The sequence below is a fragment of the Pan paniscus genome, chromosome 4 (genome assembly GCF_029289425.2).
Source record: "Pan paniscus chromosome 4, NHGRI_mPanPan1-v2.0_pri, whole genome shotgun sequence".
NCBI classification, from domain to species: domain Eukaryota; kingdom Metazoa; phylum Chordata; class Mammalia; order Primates; family Hominidae; genus Pan; species Pan paniscus.
Genome location: NC_073253.2, coordinates 120,648,743 through 120,664,368, shown reverse-complemented (window position 1 = coordinate 120,664,368; position 15,626 = coordinate 120,648,743). Strand labels below are relative to the sequence as shown.

The window sequence follows — 15,626 nt, the reverse complement described above, 5'->3', positions numbered from 1 at the left end:
AACAATTTAGATAAGAGACTATGATAAATCCCTGGCCTGAGACAATGGTAGTAAAAATGGAAAGAATGAGACATATTTCAGAGACATGCTACAAAAAGGATTGCCAAGATTTTATCATAGCTGTAAGAGGCCAAAATTAGACAGGGAAGACTGAGAAAAGGAGTCACTCTAGGAAGTGACTAGTTTCAAGATGAACTATAATATATTGTTGAAGGCAAAAGTAAGTGAAAGCTGTAAGAGCTATAAAGGGAAAGAAACTTCAAAACTAGGATGCCAGATGGGTCAACGGTAATAACACCAGTCATTTATTCAGTCATTCATTTATTCAGAAATGTTTGTTAATTGTCTGGTAATTGCCAGTTTCTTATCAGCACTGAGGAAACTCTGAGTCTCTGTCCACAGGATCTCATGTTCTAGAAGAGACGGAAAGCAAATAGGTAGATGAATGAATATGCAATTTTTTTTAGGTGGAGATTAGAGTTAGTGTTATTTTTTAAAAGTATGGTAAGCTCAATAGTCAGAAGCTATTTTAATTTTTTTTTTTTTTTTGAGACTGGCTCTTATACTGTCACAAGGCTCAAGTGCAGTGGCATGATCATGGCTCACTGAAGCCTCAACCTCCTGGGCTCAAGCCATCCTCCCACCTCAGCCTCCAAAGTAGCTGAAACTACAGACTCATGCCACCACACCTGGCTAGTTTATTAAAAAAAAAAATTTTAGAGATGGGGTCTCACTATGTTGCTCAGGTTGATCTTGAACTTCTGGCCTCAAGTGATCCTTCTGCCTCAGCCTCCCAAAGTGCTTGGATTACAGGGGTGAGCCACTGAACCTGGCCTCAGAGGCCATTTTAAGTACAGAGCTCAGGAAAGGGCTCTGTGAGCATGGCCGTTCATGGCAAAGGAAAAAGGTGATGTATCTAGAACCGACTTGGGAAATTCAACTACTTTAAGAAGCCATTTATTTTGTTTCACTGTTTTGCAGGAAAAAAAATGGAGTCAAAATTATTTTAGTAATAACCAAGATGATAACTTACATTTCCATGATTTTCATAGTTTTATACTTTTACATATGTTATCACATCTGACTCATATAATCCTTTTGAAAGGGAGAGAGGACAGGTTTTACAGATAAAAAGTCCAAATTTAAAATAGGTGGGGTAATTTGGTCAAGATTCCATAATTAAAAATTATGAGATCTTTTGACTTATAGATGAGTTAACTATTAAATGATTAATTATACATTAAAGTTTGTTAAGCATACAAAAGAGAGAGACTCAGGCTACAGATCTAAAAATATAAACTTCTTTATGTTAGATTAAAGATGGCTGCAAATTTTTTTTTTTTTTTTTTGAGACAGTCTTGCTCTGTCACCCAGGCTAGAGTGCAGTGGTGCAATCTCATCTCACTGCAACCTCTGCCTCACAGGTTCAAGCAATTCTCCTGCCTCAGCCTCCCAAGTAGCTGGGATTACAGGCACGCACCACCATGCCCAGATAATTTTTGTATTTTTAGTAGAGACGCGGTTTCACCATGCTGGCCAGACTGATCTTGAACTCCTGACCTTGTGATCTGCCCACCTTGGCCTCCCAAAGTGCTGAGATTACAGGCGTGAGCCATGGCGCCAGGCCTTCTATCCAGGAGTGAAATCTAATTCCCATCCTTTTGTATCTGGGTAGGTGTAGTTACTAAATTACAAATGAAAGGTTGAGATGGTGATAAGATATACTTTATGATTAGGCTCCTTCATAGGCTAGACCCACAGAAGCCTAGCAGCAGGATTCTGTCTCTCTAGCTAACATCACTCACTCTGGGGAAAAGCTAGCCACTATGTAAAAAAAAAAAAAAGGGAAAAGAAAAGTCTGAGCATTTTGAAATCCCCATGCCATGAAGAAGATCAATGAGCCATGTGGGGAAGCTGCATGACGACAAATATCCAACTTTTTCCAGCTATTCCAGCCATGCCAAGCCCCAACCCAAGACATATGAGTGAAGACACCTTCAGATTACTCTAGATTCGGCCACCTCTAGCTGCTATTTCATGGCAACCACATAAGAAATCCCTAGTGAAAACCACCCTGCTGAATCTGGTCAACCCACAGAACTGAGATAGTAATAAATTATTGTTTGATGCCATCAAGTTTGGGGGAAGGCATGCAATAGCATTAAAAACGTAAATAAATGGATACTAACTGAACAAAGGACTTTGAAATTATTTTTTTTCTTTCATAGGTATCACATTCTACAACAACCACATAAACATCCACATAATTCAAAGGATATTAAAAAAAGTAATGACTTATTTTGGATTTATAAGGTGTTTTAGATGTAGCGCTCTGAGGAAACAATACAGCATCAAAGTGTTAAATCTGTAAGATGCCTTTCTTAGAAAACCATTAGTCTGATTCTCTCAATTTGCATATGAGGAATGAGAGACAGAGAGAGGGAGAGAGAGAGAGAGAGAGCATGAAAAATTTCATTATTTACGGAAATTCATGCAAACCTTGTGAAAAACCCAAGGCCTTTGGACTCATGCTTTCCTTTCTCAGAAGACATTTTAAAAATCAGTATTCAATAGATGAATGAAATTGGCATAGTATTATTTGCTTAGTAATGAAATTTTATATTGTTAGACGAATCCAAGCATTATAAAATTAGACCTAAATCTTCAACTCCAAAAGCAATACCATTTGTTTTTCTGATGTTCTGTACAATATTGCATGGCAATTTAAAAACAAATGTGTTTAGAAAAAAACTCCTCAATAGGAAAAAAATCAGAAAATTGGTTGCCTGTATGGTGGAATGGAAATTGGCTAGATGGGCACAAAAGTACTTTCTAAGGTGATGAAAATGATACATGTATTTTAATCGAAGTATAGATTACATGGGTGTATATATTTACAAAACTCATGGAACTGTTTTCTTAAGATCTGAGTATTTCACTGTATATAAATTACTTCTTAATTTTAAAAAATATATAAGACTAAAAAAGAGATTTTTCTCCTTCACAAGAGAACATGACTAATCAATAGTTGGTTTGCCAATAGTGGAGATGGTTTCAGTCTATTTAACTTACCTCTTTCTCTGTTTTCCAATTATGAAATGGATGGGCAAAGTCAATGGTATGTACATCTGTGGTCATAAAACAAACTAAAGCTAACAAAGCCACTCAGAAGCTAAACTTATGTGACCACAAAACATATGAATTAAAAAGGGTCTGATAAATTATCTAATCCAAATTTTTTTATTTTGTAGATAACATTGGCCTTGCTAACAAATTTAATAAACAGTGGTGCTTTTAAAAAACTTGATGGTAACTGAAGATGTTGAGCCATTCTTTGTAGAGTAGAAGCTCACTTATCCAACAGAATTAGATCAGTACATAAGAATGAGTTAAAGCTGGTATTCAAAAAGGAAGAGAGGAAAATGGCAGATAGGAGACAGGACTAATGTGCAGCTCCCACTTGGACAAATAGAACAGCATGTGGAGACTCACATCATGAACCTTTGCTCCAAGAACTACAGCAGGAACATAACAGGAAAACTGAAAGAATTCACAGACCCTTTGAAAGAAGAGGCTTGCGGCTGCAAACTTCAAGACAGCTGAAAAACTGTGAGTTCTCAAAGTGTGAAGAGGGGGAAAAGTCTGTCTCTGAACACACATCCCCACTGGGGAACCTAAAAATCCAGATCATGAGAGAAAGATGTAACCTTACCTAGAGCTGAAACAGATTCAGGGAGCCAAGCAAAATATGAAAGTAGAAGAAGCAGCGGGAAGAGCCCTGTAGGCACTCCTAGTCCTGAGCTTGAGCCCAGGGAAGCCATCCCTGGCTTTATCTCACAGCAGCCCTTGGGGAGGAAGCCAGCAGAACAGGGGAGGGGCCACAGGGTGAAGGAAACTTCTAGCTGAGCTTTAATAATTTTTGACTGAGCACAAATTTTTCTAAGCAGAATCCAGGGGAGTGAATGGGAAGTGCAGATAGGAGGGCAGAAGCCACAGCTGACAGTGTGGGAAGTTAAGGAGGGGAGAGGCCTGAGAGCCCTACTTGCTTTCTCAGTGGGGAAGCTTGTAGCCTGGGGCAAGATTTCTGCCCTGCACAGCTTCCTGGTGGGGCACAGCAGGAGAAAGACTGGCCTTGCTGGCTGTGTGGGAGCAGGGTGAGGCCTGTCACTGCTGGCTTTCCCACACATCCCTGGTGACTTGTATGATGCAGCAGAGGCAGCTATAACCCCCTTGGAACATAACTTCATTGGCCTGAGAAGCACCTCCCATCCCCCACAGTGGCCACAGCAAGCCCTGCCTAAGGTGAGTTTTTGTTCAGACCCACCTAACCCTGCCCCAACCTGATGGTTTACTGCCCTGGTAGACAAAGACAAAAGACATAAACTCTTGGGAGCTCTATGGCCCTGCCCATCACCTGAGAAACCCAAATACTTATTCTAGCCAACATAGGGTAAGCTTGTATCTCCTTTCTACTATCACAGCTGGTGCTCTCTTGAAAGCACCACCTCCTGGCTGGAGGCTAACCAACTCAAGCCATTACAGCAACTCATACAAGAACAACCCTGCCCCAAGGAAGAAGAAAACAACAGCTAATTTCACTGCCTGCAACATCCTGGCTTATCAGAGGTCCTGAGTCTGTCCATGTGACAATTTGACTGCTAGCATAACCAGCATTTGAGAAAAACCAGCACACTGAACAAAACTACAATCAAGGAATTCCAAAAAGTCAACTTCACTCCCCTGCCACCTCCACTGGAGTAGGTGCTGGTATCCATGGCTGGGAGATCCGAATATGAATCATATAACAGGATTATTTGCAGACATTCTGCAACAACAATCCAGAGCCCAGTAGCCCCACTGGGTGGGTAGACTCAGAAGCACAGTAACAACCACTGCAGTCCAGCTCTCAGGAAGCACCATCCCTAGGGGAAGGGAGAGAGCACCACATTAAGGGATCACCACTTGGGACATAAAAATCTGAACAGCAGCCCTTGAATTCCAAATCTTTCCATTGAAAGAGTCTACCCAAATGAGAAGGAACCAGAAAAGTAATTCTGATAACATGAAAAAAAAAAGGTTCTATAACACCCCAAAAGATCACACTAGCTAAACCAAGAAGAACTCTCTGAATTGCCAGATGAAGAATTCAGCAGGTTTATTAAGCTACTCAAGGAGTTACTAGAGAAAGGTGAAAATCAACTTAACTTCAAAAAACAATATAGGATATGATTGAAAAAGTCTTTAGAGAAATAGACATAAAGAAAAGACAATCACAACTTCTAGAAATGAAAGACACACTTAGAGAAATACAAAATACACTGGAAAATTTCAACAATAGAATCAAACAAGTGGAAGAAAGAACTTCAGAGCTCGAAGACAAGCCTTTTGAATTAACCCAATCCAACACAGACAAAGAAAACTAAATTTTTAGAAAATGAACAAAGCCTCCATAAATCTGAGATTATGTCAAATGACCAAACATTAGAATAACTGGTGTTCATGAGGAAGAAAAAGAAATATCTACAAGTTCAGAAAACTTATTTGAGGAAATAATCAAGGAAAACTTCACCGGGCTTGCTAGAGATCTAGACATCCAAATACCAGAAGCTCAAAGAATACCCGGGAAATTCACCACAAAAAGATCATCGCCTGGGCACACAGTCATCAGGTTATCTAAAGTCAAGACAAAGGAAAGAATCGTAAGATCTGTGAGGCAAAAGGTAACTTCTGAAGGAAAACTTATCTGATTAACAGCAGATTTCTCAGTAGAAACCCTCAAGCCAGAAGGGATTGGAGTCCAATCTTTAGCCTCCTCAAACAAAATAATTGCCAGCCAAGAATTTTGTATCCAGAAAAATTACACTTCACAATGAAGGAGAGATAAAGTCTTTCTCAGACAAACAAATGCTGAGAGACTTTGCCACTACCAGGCCAGCACTACAAGCAATGCTAAAAGGGGTCCTAAATCTTGAAACAAAACCTGGAAATACACCAAAATAGGACCTCCTCAAAGCATAAATTTCACAGAGCCTATGAAACAGTAACACAATGGGAAAAAAAAAAAAGATGTTCAGGCAATAACTAGCATGAATAGAACAGTACCTCCTATCTCAGTAGTAACATTGAATGTAAATGACCTAAATGCCCCACTTAAAAGATACAGAATGGCAGAGTGGATAAATTCTACCAACCAAGTATCTGCTATCTTGAAGGGACTCACCTAACGCATAAGGACTCACATAGACTTAAGGTAAAGGGATGGAGAAAGATATTTCACGCAAATGGAAACCAAAAGTGAGGAGGAGTAGCTATTCTTATATGAGACAAAATGGACTTTAATGCAATAACAGTGAAAAAGGACAAAGAAGAACATTATACAATTATAAAAGGATTAGTCCAACATGAAAATATCCCAAATATTTACACACCTAAGAGTGAAGCTCCCAAATTTATAAAACAATTACTACTAAACCTAAGGAATGAGGTAGACGGCAACACAATAATAGTGGGGGATTTCAATACTGCATTGACAACACTAGACAGGTCATCAAGACAGAAAGTCAACAAAGAAACAATGGATTTAAACTATAACATAGAACAATTGGACTTAACAGATATTTACAGAACATTCTACCCAACAACTATAGAATATACATTCTATTCATCATCACCTAGATTATTCTCCAAGATAGATCATATGATAGGCCACAAAAAAGTCTCAATAAATTTAAGAAAACTGAAGTTATATCAAGCACTCTGTCAGACCACAGTGGAATAAAACTGAAAATTAACTACAAAAGGAATCCTCAAAACTATACAAATACATGGAAATTAAATAATTGACTCCTGAATGAATTTTGGGACAACAATGAAATCAAGATGAAAATTTAAAAATTCTTTGAACTGAATGATAATAGTGACACAACCTATCAAAACCTCTGGGATACAGCAAAAGCTGTGCTAAGAAAGTTCATAGCATTAAATGCCTACATCAAAAGCCTGAAAGAGCACAAATAGATAATCTAAGCTCACATCTCAATGAAGTAAACAAACAAGAACAAATCAAACACAAACCCAGCAAAAGAAAAGAAATAACAAAGATCAGAGCAGAACTAAATGAAACTGAAGCAAAAAAAAAAAAAAAATACAAAAGATAAATGAAACAAAAAACTGTTTCTTTGAAAAGATTTTAAAAAATCAATAATTAAACAAGAAGAGAGAGGATCCAAATAAGCTCAATTAGAAATGAAATGAGATATTACAACTGATACCACAGAAACAAAAGATCATTCAGGACTACTATGAACACCTTTTTGCACACAAACTAGAAAACCTAGAGGAGATGGATAAACTACTGGAAATATACAACCCTCCTAGATGAAACCAGGAAGAAACAGAAACTCTGAACAGACCAATAACAAATAGTGAGATTGGAACAGTAATAAAAACGTTGCCAACAAATAGGTCCAGGACCAGATGGATTCACAACTGAATTCTATTAGACATTCAAAGAGGAATTGGTACCAATTTCTACTGAAACTATTTCAAAAGATAGAGGAAGAGAAAATCCTCCATAAATCATTCTATGAAACCAGTATCACCTTAATACCAAAGCCAGAAAAGGACATAACAAAAAAGAAAACTACAGACCAATATCCCTCACAAATACAGATGCAAAAATCCTCAACAAAATACTAGGTAACAGAATCTAATAGCATGTCAAAAAAAAAAAATAATACACCATGATCAAGTGGGTTTCATACCAGGGATGCAGGGATGGTTTAACATATGCAAGTCAATAAATGTGATACACTATATAAAGAGAAGTAAAAAGAAAAATCATATGATCATCTCAACAGGTGCAGAAAAAGCATTTGACAAAATCCAGCATCACTTTATGATTAAAACCCTCAGCAAGATCAGCATAAAAGGGACATACCTTAAAGTAATAAAAGCCATCTATGACAAACCCACAGCCAGCATTATACTGAATGGGGAAAAGTTGAAAGCATTTCTGCTGAGAACTGGAACAAGACAAGGATGCCCACTTTACAAAATCAACGTATACAAATCAGTAGCACTGCTATACACCACCAACGACCAAGGTGAGAATCAAATCAATAACTCAACCCCTTTTACCACAGCTCCAAGAAAAATAAAATACATAGGAATATACCTTACCAAGGAGGTGAAAGATCTCTACAAGGAAAACTACAAAACACTGCTGAAAGAAGTCATAGATGACACAAATGGAAACACATCCCATGCTCATGGATGGGTAGAATCAATATTGTGAAAATGACCATACTGCCAAAAGCAATGTATAAATTTAATGCAATTGCCATCAAAATACCATCATCATTCTTCACAGAACTAGAAAAAACAATCCTGAAATCCATATGAAACCAAAAAAAGAGCCCACATAGCCAAAGCAAGACTAAGCAAAAAAAACAATCTGGAGGCATCACATTAACCGACATGAAACTATACCACAAGGCTATAGTTACCAAACAGCATGGTACTGGTATAAAAGTAGGCATCTAGACCAATGAAACAAAATAGAGAAACCAGAAATAAAGCCAAATAATTATAGCGAATGGATCTTTGACAAAGCAAACAAAAGCATAAAGTGGAGAAAGGACACCCTATTCAACAAATGGTGCTGGCATAATTGGCAAGCCACGTGTAGAAGGATGAGACTGAATCCTCATCTGTCACCTGATGCAAAAATCAACACAAGGTGGATCAAAGACTGAAATATAAGACCTGAAACCATAAAAATTCTAGAAGATAACGTTGGAAAAACTCTTCTAGACATTGACTCAGGCAGAGTTAACGAACAAGAACCCAAAAGCAAATACAGCATAAACAAAGATAAATTGGTGGGACTTAATCAACCTTAAAAGCTTCTGCACAGCAAAAGAAAATCAGCAGAGTAAACAGACAACCCACAGCATGGAAGAAAATCTTCGCTAACTATGCATCCACAAAGGACTAGTATCCAGAATCTACAAGGAACTCTGACAAACCAGCAAGAAAAGAAAAAAAAATCCCATGAAAAAGTAGTACTGCTCAGCCACAAGAAGGAATGAAATAACGGCATTTGTAGCAACCTGGATGGAGTTGGAGACCATTCATTATTCTAAGTGAAGTAATTCAGAAATGAAAAACCAAACATCATAGGTTCTCACTTAGAAGTGTGAGCTAAGCTATGAGTACACAAAGGCGTAATAATCTAATGGACTTTGGGGACTTGGGGGGAAGGGTGGGGAGGGGGTGAGATATGAAGGACTACACATTGGGTATAGAGTACACTGCTCGGGTGATGGGTGCACCAAAATCTCAGAAATCACCACTAAAGAACTTATTCATGTAACCAAACACCACCTGTTCCCCAAAAACTGTTGAAATTATTTTTAAAAAGGAAGAAAGGTAAACATTTTAGCTTAACTAAAATGTAAATTTGGTTTAGACATTCATTTATTTTTAGTCTTTTGATGAAGGACCACAGCCTTCCCCACCTCGCAAGTAGATGTGCTAGTTGGACAGTTCCATAAACTGTGGTGGATAAAAAGGGCAGGATAAGACAGTGGGAAGCAAAGAGGCTTTGGACAAATCTCCTGTGTTCTGAATCTCAGCTCTGCCACTTGCTAGCTGTGTGACTTTCAGGAAGTTGCATAGCTGCTCTGTGCCTCAGTTTCCTTATATGTCAAAAGGGATATTACCTACCATACACAGTAGTTAGGAGGATGAAAAATCCTTAGAACAGCACTGGCTCATTGAAAGTGCCAGATAGTTGTTTATTAAATAGAAATAAACAGGCCAGGCACAGTGACTCATGCCTGTAGTCCCAGCCAGCACATTGGGAGGCCAAGGTGGGCTGATTGCTTGAGGCCAGGAGTTCAAGACCAGCCTGGGCAACATGGTGAAACCCCATCTCTACCAAGAACACAAAAATTAGCCAGGTGTGGTGCTGCATGCCTGTAGTCCCAGCAACTTGGGAGGCTGAGGTGGAAGAATCATCTGAGCCTGGGAGGCAAAGGTTGCAGTAACCCATGATTACGACACTGCAGCACTCCAGCCTGGGCAACAAAGGGAGAACCGAAAAAAAAAAGAAAGAAAGGAAGGAAAGGAAGAGAGAGAGAGAGGAAAGAAACAAAGAAAGAAAGAAAGAGAAAGAAAGAAGGAAAGAAAGAAGGAAAGAAGGAAAGAAAGAAAGAAAGAAAGAAAGAAAGAAAGAAAGAAAGAAAGAAAGAAAAGAAAAGAAAGACTTCCATGATGCATCAGCTTTGAATTCCGATTGTTTCTTTAGATGTCTTAGAATTTAAAGAGCCATTCTTTCCTCTTTTTTTTTTTTAATAGTTGTCTTATCCACTTAATTTGATAGCAAGTTTTGGGGTTTCTTTAAAAAAAAAAAAAAAAAAACTTTGTCTTTCCTTGGCATTAAATTTCTCTCCAGAGAAACCCAAAACTGTTTTCCTGACATTCGTATTTTGCCACTTGGTGTAATATTTATTAAATTAAATAATAACAACAGGAAGTAAAACTTGTGTAGTATAAACATAATAAATGCTTGGTAGGCACCAATTCAACAGGTGAGGCAAATGCACAACCCCCCTGAGAACAGCCCGCTAGCTAGATGATTGCAGAGAGAGAATGATGGACATTAGTCACTGTGTTCTACAGAGAGAAGGAGAGTTTTAGCTAATCCAAAGAGGTTTTTTAAGAGTTAATGGATGTGAGGGTGATCTGGCTGCGACACATGTCACCCCATTGATCGCCAAGGTTGATTTGGCTGATCTGGTTGGCTAGGCAGGTGTCCCCTCCCTTCCTCACCGCTCCTCGTGCGTCCCTCCTGCAGCTGCATGCTCAAAGAGGATAACCATCCCTCATAGAGGAGGGCCGGCCTTCCATCAAGGGTATACGGGTAGCTACCCTCCCCTGCTAGAAACTTCAAATGAGCTCTCAAAGAGGTGGAATTTTTTTTTATTTTGCTATTGTTGTTTTGTTATTGTTTTTTCTTTTTCTTTTGAGATGGAGTCTCACTGTGTTGCCCAGGCTGGAGTGCAGTGGCGTGATCTCGGCTCACTGCATCCTTGCATCCTCCGTCTCCCACCTTCAAGCAATTCTTCTGCCTCAGCCTCCTGAGTAGCTGGGATTACAGGCATACACCACCACACCCAGCTAATTTTTCTGTATTTATAGTAGAGACAGGGTTTCACCACGTTGGCCAGGCCGGTCTCGAACTCCTGACCTCAAATGATCTGCCCGTCTCGGCCTCCCAAATTGCTGGGATTACAGGCGTAAACGCACTCAGCCTCAAAGAGGTTTTTAAAAGAGTTGCAAATGTGCTATGAAACTTTTATTCTAAGGACCCTTGGAGCCTTTGTGCCCATTTCAAACTTTAACTTGAAAGACCTTTGCTTAGTAGTTTATAAACCAGATACTTATAACATCCACTGAGTCTCTTTATTTTTCAGGAATTGTCATTAGTACTAAATAGTTTAGCGGGGAAAATTAAAGAACAGTTTGCAACAAATCTTTAACACACAGAGATTGCATTTGATATTGTCAGATGAATTCAAGTGTTAATATAAATTAAACCTAAGACCTCAAGTCCAAAAGCAGTAAGTACTATCTGTTTTTCTGATGTGCCATATACATTATATGACATGGTTTGGCAATTCAAAAGAAAATGTGTTCGCAGAAAAATTAATCTACAGGGATACTTGTAGGCTGGGGATGAAACTGACAGTGAAATGGCACAACAAAATTTTTGGGGTGGTAGAAATGCTCTATATCTTAATTAGCACATGGGAGACATAAACAGTGTGACTTAAGTAACCACCCTAACCCTCCTATGCCTTTTCCAGGCCTGAGGACACCAACTGCCTGTTTGGTTCATCCCATTATTGCTATTTATGACCCCAGAACTGTTCACTACCAACGTGTCAGCAGAAGTGGCATAGCTTGTCCACATGCACATCTGGCTAGCACAGGACAGGAACTAAATCCCAGATAAAAACGTGTTTTAGAAATTGACTTTGACATGAGCAGGGACTCTTTGTGTTTGAGAAGTATCTGTTGGACTACTTCATACCGACTAAGGGTTAATGGATCACATTCCATTTCTTCCATCCTACCACAGAAAAAGCTGGGACACATAAGGACATGGCAAAAACACATCACATGACTGCATGGACCAGGCATGCATTCCAAAGATAAATGCAAACATCTCCAACCAGTGTTGAAAAGCACGCATTTTCATCCTAGTCAGACTGATTGCAGCCTCACCAGCAGGGCTGAATGCTGAGCCCCATTCAGTAACACTTTGAATGCCTTTGTTCCAGCGTTTCCCAGCAGTGCAAACATAATGGAAAAGAGACTGCCAAAGGACAGCTTGCTTCTTTTCTCTTTCTTAATATAAGAAAAAATAACTGCAAAGATAGACAATAAAGTGAATAAGAATATAAGAAAAAACAGAGACAAATGTGTAAAATAAATTCAGATAATCTGAAATAGAGAAAACTTTCACGAATGTTTTATGATCTGCTTTCCTTTAAAGGAAATGAACAATAAAGCAAAACTAAACAAGAACAAAAATGTTAATGACTGCAACTGCTGTTAAGTAGGAAGTGAACCTTTCAGGCTGAACTTGGCCTTCCAATGGAAATATGAGCAGAGCAGTTCTTAGGGAATATCAGTGAAAATAGGTGTAATTAAGGAGAATGCATCCCAGCAGCCCTCAAGACTGCCTAATAATAAAGCTGTACTCTTAGCATAATAAAGACACATTCTCGTCCATTTCCAAACAACAATTCTGTAGGGAGAAAAACAACGTGAGCCCTTATAAATCAATGGGGAAAATGATCAGGTGGGTTCACACATAACTAGTAAGACCATCATATGCTCTACCATTTTTGTACCATTTTTAATATTAGGAACTGGGTGACATTTTAGGTCGTCATTCTCTGTTTCCTTCCTCTACACCGAAGCCCTTATTATCATGCATATGAAACACACAGGAGCACTAAAGGCATTCATTATGGCCACTGCTGAATTCCAAATGAGAATAGTTTAAAAATATATGTTACTATTCAAGACAAGTCAACACATTTCAAACAAGAGGGCCCTGTTTGAATTTAGAAAGCTGACTAAAACCCACAGCAGAGAGGAGATCTGAGTCCCTGGCGCTCTGTGCTGTGAGGATTGGGGGTGGAACTATCACGGCGAGGAGACGCTCAGTAAAAGAGAGGTGGAATTCAAAGCCAACACCAGTTCCCCTGGGGTCTGTTGTAATCAGGAGACAAATGGTCTGTACTCAGTAGCATGTATTCATTCTGTCGCAAGAGGCTGCCAACGCGAGCTTCCCTACGCTTTTGTGGAAATACAGTACGAGTCTTTTTCTCTTTCAGTTGCTATAGAACAAGAAGAATAAAAAGTCCACTGCTGACAAACACTGCTTTGGGCATTTGACACTGGTCTTTGATCTAGTTACTCAGACAGTTCAAAATGAACAAATTAGGTGTTTACAACAAAAGACATTCCGTTTTAGCCTGTTCAAGTGCCAAGTGGAGTGGACAGCTCGCTCAAACAGAACTGGGAAATTTCTCCCTGCCAGGCCACAAGATGGGCATTGGAAGTTCATTCCCCAAGAGCAATTAATAAATTATGATACTGTTTTTTTAAATTAAAAGAAAAAAAAGAAAGAAAACATGGGGTTTGGGTCAACAAAGTAAACCTACACCATCTGGAATTTGAGTCACGACACAGCAGATCCTTGAGGCTAGAGACCCACAGGGACAGATCTTCATCTTCATGAGATGGTTTGATTATAGGACAGACCATGAAAAAAACACTCATTTTAAAATTTCTGCCTGAAAATCAAGTCTATATACCACACAATCTACAGTCTACACATCACATAGAAAAGGGCAACATCTGTATTCTATTATGTAAATTCCCCTTTTAAAAGTATTGTAACATTATTCTCAAAGACAGAAGGAAAATTGGGTGTCTGAGTGTGATCCCTATTCACAAAAGAGAGTGGTTTTGTTCCCTTGACTTAAGTGTCTGCTTTATTTCTGTTGAAAACAGTGCATCTTAGACAAGAACCCATTGCCTCCATTTCCTTCTTGTGAAAAGAAGTGTTTGTGCTATGAAATGATTTGTTAAAAGCTTTAGCAGTCTATGGCCAAGGAAGGATTGTAAATGGACTATGTGATTTGCACCATTTTCTTCTAATAGGGGACATCTGATTAAAATCTTTTAAATAATTACAGTTTTTAGAAAAGCAGACACCACTTCAGCAACTGCGTCCAGCAGCAGTGGGTTTTGAGGTCGGCTATGTGAGGCGAAGCAGACGCATGAAACGTGCTGAACAGTGGCACTTTAAAATCACATTTTATTTTCAGCAAGCAATAGGGAGTGGAAAAGGAAAAGCAAGTGTGGAAAAAGAAAGAAATCTGTTAGCACAGATCCAAATATCCCCTAGAATCGAAATGTCAGCCTTGAAAATACCGAGCAAGCCAGCTTGTCTAATATGTTACCATCCTGCCTTATAATTACCGGAAAGTAGTTATTTATCTGTTGTGTTCAGCTACCCTGTCAGTATGCCTGAGTTTAATTATCAGACCTCACTGGAAGTTCAATTTCCTCTGTTCCTTCTTCTTTTTGCTGCAACATAAATCGAAATTGCTTCATAATTTCTGTTAACTGTTTTGGCACACTGTCTCATACATCCAGAGTTATTGCCCACAGGACAGTCTCCTCTCACAGCCTCTCCAGCTATAAAGAAGGCATCTGTTTGCTGCAGTTTCAACCCTCACAAACCCCATGATTCTTTGGTATATCAAAGTTCACAGCCTCTTGTCCATCAACTTGGTGAAAAAGAGAAGTAAGAGGCCAGGCGCAGTGGCTCACACCTGTAATCCCAGCACTTTGGGAGGCCGAGGTGGGAGGATCACCTAAGGTCAGGAGTTCGAGACCAGCCTGGCTAACATGGCAAAATCCCATCTCTACTAAAAATACAAAAATTAGCTGGACATAGTGGCACGTACCTGTAATCCCAGCTATTCGGGAGGCGGAGGCAAGAGAATCCCTTGAACCTGGGAGGCAGAGTTTGCAGTGAGCCAAGATCTTACCACTGCACTCTAGCCTGGGCAACAGAGTGAGACTGTCAGAAAAAAAACACTTAACAAAGAGAAACAAAAGAGGCAGTTGTCTGCTTCTTTCACCTTCATGGAGCACAAGAGCTTCAAACATCTGCCTGTGATGGGGCAGCCGAGCCAAAAAATTCAAAACTGCTCCAAAGAAGGGGCTGAGAGAAGTCAAACAAACAGGCATTACCATGTCTTTCCCCCTTCGCCTCCCCGACAAGCGATCCTTCCAGTGAAAAGGATCTTGTTCTGGTGTGCGATTCTTTCCCATAAGCCCTATGTAGGAACAGAGCCTTGATTGTCAGAGACTTTGAGATCTGCATATATCTAAATTAGAGGAAAGAAAAAACAGAGCTTAGGTGCAATATTCTCCCACTCTCTCATCAGTCCTCCACGAGTGAACCCAGCCCTAAGGAGAAAACTGAATACTTAGAACAAGGTATTAATATTATCACAGGTCTGCTAAGA

At 39.3% G+C, this 15,626-nt stretch overlaps 1 long non-coding RNA gene across 1 annotated transcript; it reads right to left on the bottom strand.

The window, feature by feature from the left end:
- Positions 1 to 278: 278 nt before the first annotated feature.
- On the bottom strand, positions 279 to 15,185 carry LOC130541541 (uncharacterized). Its single transcript, XR_008955609.1, has 2 exons — positions 15,060 to 15,185; positions 279 to 413 (listed from the first exon to the last, which is right to left on the bottom strand). It is a non-coding gene; the product is annotated as an uncharacterized LOC130541541 (long non-coding RNA).
- Between the last annotated feature and the right edge of the window lie 441 nt (positions 15,186 to 15,626).